This window comes from Meles meles, chromosome 4 (assembly GCF_922984935.1).
Source record: "Meles meles chromosome 4, mMelMel3.1 paternal haplotype, whole genome shotgun sequence".
Taxonomy (NCBI): domain Eukaryota; kingdom Metazoa; phylum Chordata; class Mammalia; order Carnivora; family Mustelidae; genus Meles; species Meles meles.
Genome location: NC_060069.1, coordinates 162864381 through 162870571, shown reverse-complemented (window position 1 = coordinate 162870571; position 6191 = coordinate 162864381).

Here is a 6191-nt window from a genome sequence, read left to right as displayed (position 1 = left end):
AGGCAGCCAGGACCCCACCTGATACCTGGAGGAAAAGGAAAGGGGCCGGAACCCCTGCCCCCAGATGGACACTCATGCCCGGTCTCTTCCCAAACGTGCCTCAGGGCAGTGGTGCGGGCGTCTGCCCTTGGTCAGCACACTCTCCAGGGGACAAGCATCTCAGCCGCGCCTGCCAGGCCCCCTCTCCCTGCTCCTTTTGCCCGAGAACCTTCTCCGGTTTCCTGGAGTGGGAGCCCCGAGTCCCTCCTGCTATTTCTGAGGCTGCTGCAGAAACACAGAAGGACAGCACAGTGGGGCTGACTCGGGGTGGGGCTGTCTCTCCCCTGTCCCGGGACACGAGCATCCAGCTTGTTCGGCCCTGGACCGGGCTGGGATTCCCTCCGGCTACACGTGACCCCCCCCCCCTCAGCTGGCCTGGGGCCCCCCTGGAGTGTGGAGGACGCCCGCCGGCCAGAAAGCACCTGAACTTCCCCGTCCTCCACCCCACCCTCCCTGCCAGGATCAAGCTGTGGGTGACCCTGTCAGGCCGGAAGAGGGTGTCGGCAGCCCCCTGAGAGTGACCCCCAGGCATGCGGGACCCTCTCCCGTGCTCTCCGTGGTCTGAGGCTGTGGGGGCTCCTGCACAGGCTGTCGACGTGTTTGACCTGTGCCCGTGCCCACCCCGTGGACGCCCTGGCCGTGGGAAGGCAGGGGGGTCGGGGGCCCGGCCGGGGTTCACCTCCACGAGGCCTGGAGGAGGCCAGGTACACCGCCGGGGCTCAGCCAGTAATGCCCATGGAGGTGGAGAAAGCCTATTTTAGGTTCTGCCCTTTGCTCCCACAAGGGACTCTCCACGTGTGTGATGTTAGGCTTCCTGGGGTTTCCACGGGCGAGAACAGGTGTCCAGAGATCCCCAGAGGCCTGGCACCCACAGCCAGCAGGAGAAGCCCGCGTATCTCATGGTCTGGTCCTGGGGATGGCATTCGGACCTGAGCTGGTCACCAAGAGGCTAGCTCCTCTGGGGTCTGTCTCCAGACCACCAGGGCACCCCCCTCTGTGACCTCCTGCAGAGCGCTGCAACTGGGTGCCAGGGACCCCCAGACTGACAGCAAGGCCCCTGCGGGGAGCATCCTGGGTACGCACCAGCGCTTGTCCCCCACCCCGTGCAGAACGTTCCGTGAGCCTCCGCCCCACACGGAGAGGAACCAGCGGCTCCTGCCCGCCCCCCCCCAGATGCTCTTCCTGCCGCATGAGCCCCACCGCAAGAACACAGTCCCTTCCGTGGGCCCAGAATGGCCCTGGCAGCCCCACAAGGAGCCCGGCATCCTCCAGACTCTAGAACAAGGCGGATGGGCCCGGAGGCTCAGCAGCGGCGCTGGGACGCAGCGTCCCTGTGATGATCTCCCTGGTGTCCTTGCTAAATGACACCCAAACGGAGCTAAACGAGAGGAGGAGAGAGCAACAGAGACGGTTCCGCTGCAAGAGATTAAAGTTAAAGTTAAAAAAATTGGGGGCACTTGGGTGGCACCGTCGGTTAGGGGTCCAACTTTCGGTGTCAGCTCAGGTCACGATCTCAGGGTTGTGGGATCGAGCCCCACGTGGGGCTCCACGCTTGCTGGGGAGTCTGCTCGGGATTCTCGCTCCCTCTCCCTCTGCACTCCTGCCCGTGCTCTCTCTCTCTCTCTAAAATAAATAAGTAAATCTTTTAAAAAATGTTAAAAATCAAAAATACACAATTTTAGAAGAAATACTTTTAACTATTTATAAGGGTATCTGAAATATCCTGTGTTCGCATAACTAATTTTTTTTTTAAAGATTTTATTTATTGATTTGACAGACAGAGATCACAGGTTGGCAGAGAGGCAGGCAGAGAGAGAGGAGGAAGCAGGCTCCCTGCTGAGCAGAGAGCCGGCTTTAACCCACTGAGCCCCCCAGGCGCCCCTAACTAATATTATTGTAATATCCACGTTACCCGAAGCAGTCTACAGACCCCGTGCCGCCCCTGGCAAAACTCCGATGGCATTTTTCACAGAGATAGAACAAACTATCCCAAAACGTGTATGGAAACACAACGGACCCCAGATGGCTAGAGCGATATTGAGGAAGAACAAAGCTGCAGACGTTGTGTTTCCTGATTTCAAACTGTATCACAGAGCCGTGATACTTAAAACAGTGCGAGAGCCTCATAAAGCAGACACGCAGATCGGCAGACACACGCAGAACAGACAGCCCGCAAGTAAACCCGTGGTGTGGGGCCAATTGATTCATGACCAAGGAGCCAAGAATATACAATGGGAAACGGACAGTCTCTCTTCTCAGTGGTGTTGGGGACACTGGAATTAAACCGGGCCACTTTCTCCCACCACGCAGAACGATCAACTCAAAAATGGGCCAAAGACTTGAACGTGAAGAACCGAAAACTCCAAGTTTGTAAATTTCCTATCTGATAAGGTGTCAATGTTCAAAACAGACCAGGGACGCATACAGAGCAACACCCGTGAAACAAGCCGTGCTCCTGAAAGCGGGCGCAGACCCGCACAGGCCTCTTTTCTCCAGAGAAGACCGACAGCGGTCCGACGGGCACATAGAAAGGAGCTCGCTACCACGAACCAGGAAATGCAAATCAAAACCACGACGAGACCACCTCGCACCTGTCAGCGTGGCCGGGACCAAAAAGACAAGGATGCGGAGAAAGGGGAGCCCTCCTCCTGCCGGCGGGAACGCAAGCTGGGCAGCCGCTCTGGAAAACAGTGCGGAGGGTCCTCGAAGAGCTGAGAATAGAGCTGCCCTGCGACCCAGCAACCGCACTTCAGCCATCGAAAGAAAACAAAAACACTGACTCAAAAAGCGACGTGCACCCCTGTGCTCACTGCGGCGTGGTGCGCGACAGCCCAGACCTGGAAACCACCTAAGTGTTGGTGGGAGGATGGAGAGAGACACACGGCGTGCGGACAGGGCCACTGGGTGCCCTAAAAAGAAGGAAATCTTGCCATTTGCAACGTGGAAGGACCTTGAGGACATTATGCCAAGTGAGATAAGTCAGACGGAAAGACAGACCCCATATGACCTCTTTTTTGTTTTATCTAAATTTATTTAAATTCAATTAACACAGAGTGTATTAATTAGTTTCAGAGGTAGAGTCTGGTGACTCATCAGCGGCAAACAACACCCAGCGCTCGTCCCCTCGCGAGCCCTCCTTCCTGCCGTCCCCAGTCACCACTCCCCGCCCCTCCCCTCCGGCGACCTTGCTTATTTCCCAGAGTTTAGCATCTCTTACGAGTTGCCTCTCTCTCGGCTCTGGTCTTAAGTCTATCTCCCCTTCGCTCCTCTTCCCCTGCGTTCCTCTGCTTTGTTTCTTGAATTCTACACAGAAGTGAAATCCTGTAATTTCCTTCCCCGAACGACCTCTCTTAGGTGTGGAATCGAAACATGCACACACACACACACACACGCACACGCACACACACGCCCTGCGCTCAGGGCCGCAGAGAACGGGCTGGTGGTGGCTGGAGGTGGAGGACGAGGGGTCAGGGGACGAGGTGGGTGGAAGTGGCCGAAAGACACACCGTGCCGGTGACAAAACAAGCAAGTCATGAGAAATAACGCACCGCAGGGATGAGAGTTGATGCCGCCGCATCGTGAAACAGCAGTAATAATTCCAGCAGGTTCTGTGCGTTTACCTTCGCAGAGAGCTCCCCGTCCCGGCTTCCCACAGACTGCACAGCGGCCCTGCTCTCCTGTGTCATAGGGCGACAGCCTGGCCGGTGGAGGTCTGTCCCTACGGACGAACGCCGCTAACACACTGTCACCCACGCTAACCCGCCACGGTGCTCTCCTGTTTCCTCCCATTTCCCTCCCGTCCTTTTCCCTCCCGAGTCCCCACGGGACATCCCAGTCGCAGGTCTCCCTGGGCTCTTCTTGGCTGTGACCGACCGCGTTGTGGACACCGTAAGCCTCTGTTGAGGACCTGGGCCGTTTGGAGAACGCCTGGGCGGGACCTTGCAGAAAGTCCCTCTACTGGAATCTTCCGCTGGTGTCCTCGCGGCCGAGAGACTGGAGCTCGTGGGCTGTCGGGAGGAAGACCCCAGAGCGCAAGCGCCCTCCTTGTCACCGAGGAAGTCAAGCCGGGTGGCCCAGCAGAGGCGGGGGTCCGTGCAGAATTACCCCCCCACCACTCTGCACTTTGCGCCAGAAAGTCACTGGGCCACACCCAAGCTGGGGGACAGGGAGTTACTGCCCCTCCCCCGGTATCACCCCAACATCTGCCCAGCCCTGTAACCACTGCGGAGTTCCCAGGAGGGTCCAAAGGTGTCCCCCTCCCAACCACAGCCCGCCACCCGCTGTCCCTGGGCCCATCCCACCCGCAGCAAAGGTCCCCCTTTTTCCTCACCCCCACTCTGGAAGCCACCCCCCAGCTACCCAAGCCAGCACAGAACTCCCTCACCACCCCCTGCCCCTCCTGCCCTCCCCTGCCAAGCCCCGCCTCCACCCCTGCCCAGAGCACTGAGCCCCTAAGCCCCGCCCCCAGCACGCCTCCCCCACCCAGCTCCCTAGCTGGCCCCCAACGCCGCCCCCTCCTCCCACACCAGAAACCTCCTCACAGAAGTGGGCTCTTAACCCCACCCATCCTGAGGGCGGTCCTCCCCCTCCCCCACTGAACCCCCAAACCCCCACCCAGTAGGAGCCCCCTCCCCCCGCATGAGCCCTTCCCCCTTCCACCCAGCACCCCCTGGCAGTGAGGGTTCCCTCGACCTCCGCCGCCCCACCCCCGCCCCCGCACGTCAGGCGTCACGTGGGAACCTGCGCACCCCCACCCCAGTGCTCTCCGGCCGGTCCACACCCCGGCCCCCAGATCTTCGACCGCAGGCGTTTTCTGGGAAGCCCCTTGTCACCGCGTCATGGCTCTGTCTCCCAAGGGGACCCCGAGTGTGGAGGCCCTGGGCCGCTCCGACCCCGAGCCGCCCCCCGAGGAGCCGTGGCAGGCCACCTGCGAAATCCGTGAGCCCTTCCTACCGCTCCCGGCCTCCTGCGCTGGGGGTGTTGTCGGGGGAGGCCACAGGAGGGGGTCTGGGGGACCCTGTGGGAGGAGAGAGCACGGGGATGTCAGAGGGACCCGCAGCCGGCGGGTGGACCGGGGCCTCCAGCCCACCGCAGGTCCCTGCCCTCCCCTTCGTGGAGAGAAGCCCACCGGGCCCTACACGGTGGCGGGGGCCCTGGGCGGGGAGGGACAGGTCACAGGGGACACGGCGAGCCTCGGGGCTTGATTGGTGCTCCCCACAGGTCTTCCTGGCCAGACGCTGGGTCAGGAGGCGCAGGCAGCACCGTGGGGGGGACCGAACTGGGTGATCAGGGGCATCCCCCGTGCTGGGAGCTAGGGTTCTCAGGCAGAGGCCCACCGGCCGTTTCCTCCCTCTGTCCGTGTCCTGTGTCCCGGCGGGGTCTCGCTGTGGTCGTCCCAGTCCTGGAGCCGGACATGGAGCAGAACAACACGGATGTCATCCTGGTGGGCTCCAGCGAGCCCTCCGCGCCGGCTTCCCCCGCGCCGGCTTCCCCCGCGCCCTGCAGAGGTGAGGGCTCATTGGAGGACGGGTCCCTCCCCGAGGATGCCAGCCCCAGGCCTGGGCCATGTCTAAGGTGCCAGGCTTTTGGAATATTCACATGCAGAGGCAGGAGAGGCGGGAGGGCACCTCCCCCCTCCCCCACCGCCCCTTGGTCCTGTGACATCAGGTCACCCTGTGACAGTTGGCCACGGTTACGTGAGAGGAAGGCAGGAAAGGGAACCGTCCCCTTCTTGTTTCCTTTTTCAGAGCTTCTTGCGTATGAAGTCAAGGTGAACCAGAGAGACATAGAAGGTGAGCCCTGGCTGGGGTAGAGGGCAAGGTCAGCCGGCTGCGGCCAGCCTTGCCCAGCGTCATGGAGAAGGCCGTGGCCGTTGTGGGGGTCCTGTTCCTCTTCCTGCACACCCCCCAGGGCCCCAAAGTTTCATTCCAGTGTCTCCCAGTACAGCCCCGGAGTTACGCAACCTTCCTCACAGTGGGGTTTTCAGTTCACTTTTCATTCCCCCAAAAAGAAACCGGGGACCCCACCTGGGGTCCTGCCTCCCCTTTTCAGCATTAGGCAACCATGAATTTCCTTTGTTTTTCTGTGGATTTGCCTATTCTGGATCCCTTGCATTTCCATATGCATTTTCTAAAGATTTAAGGGCGGGCGGG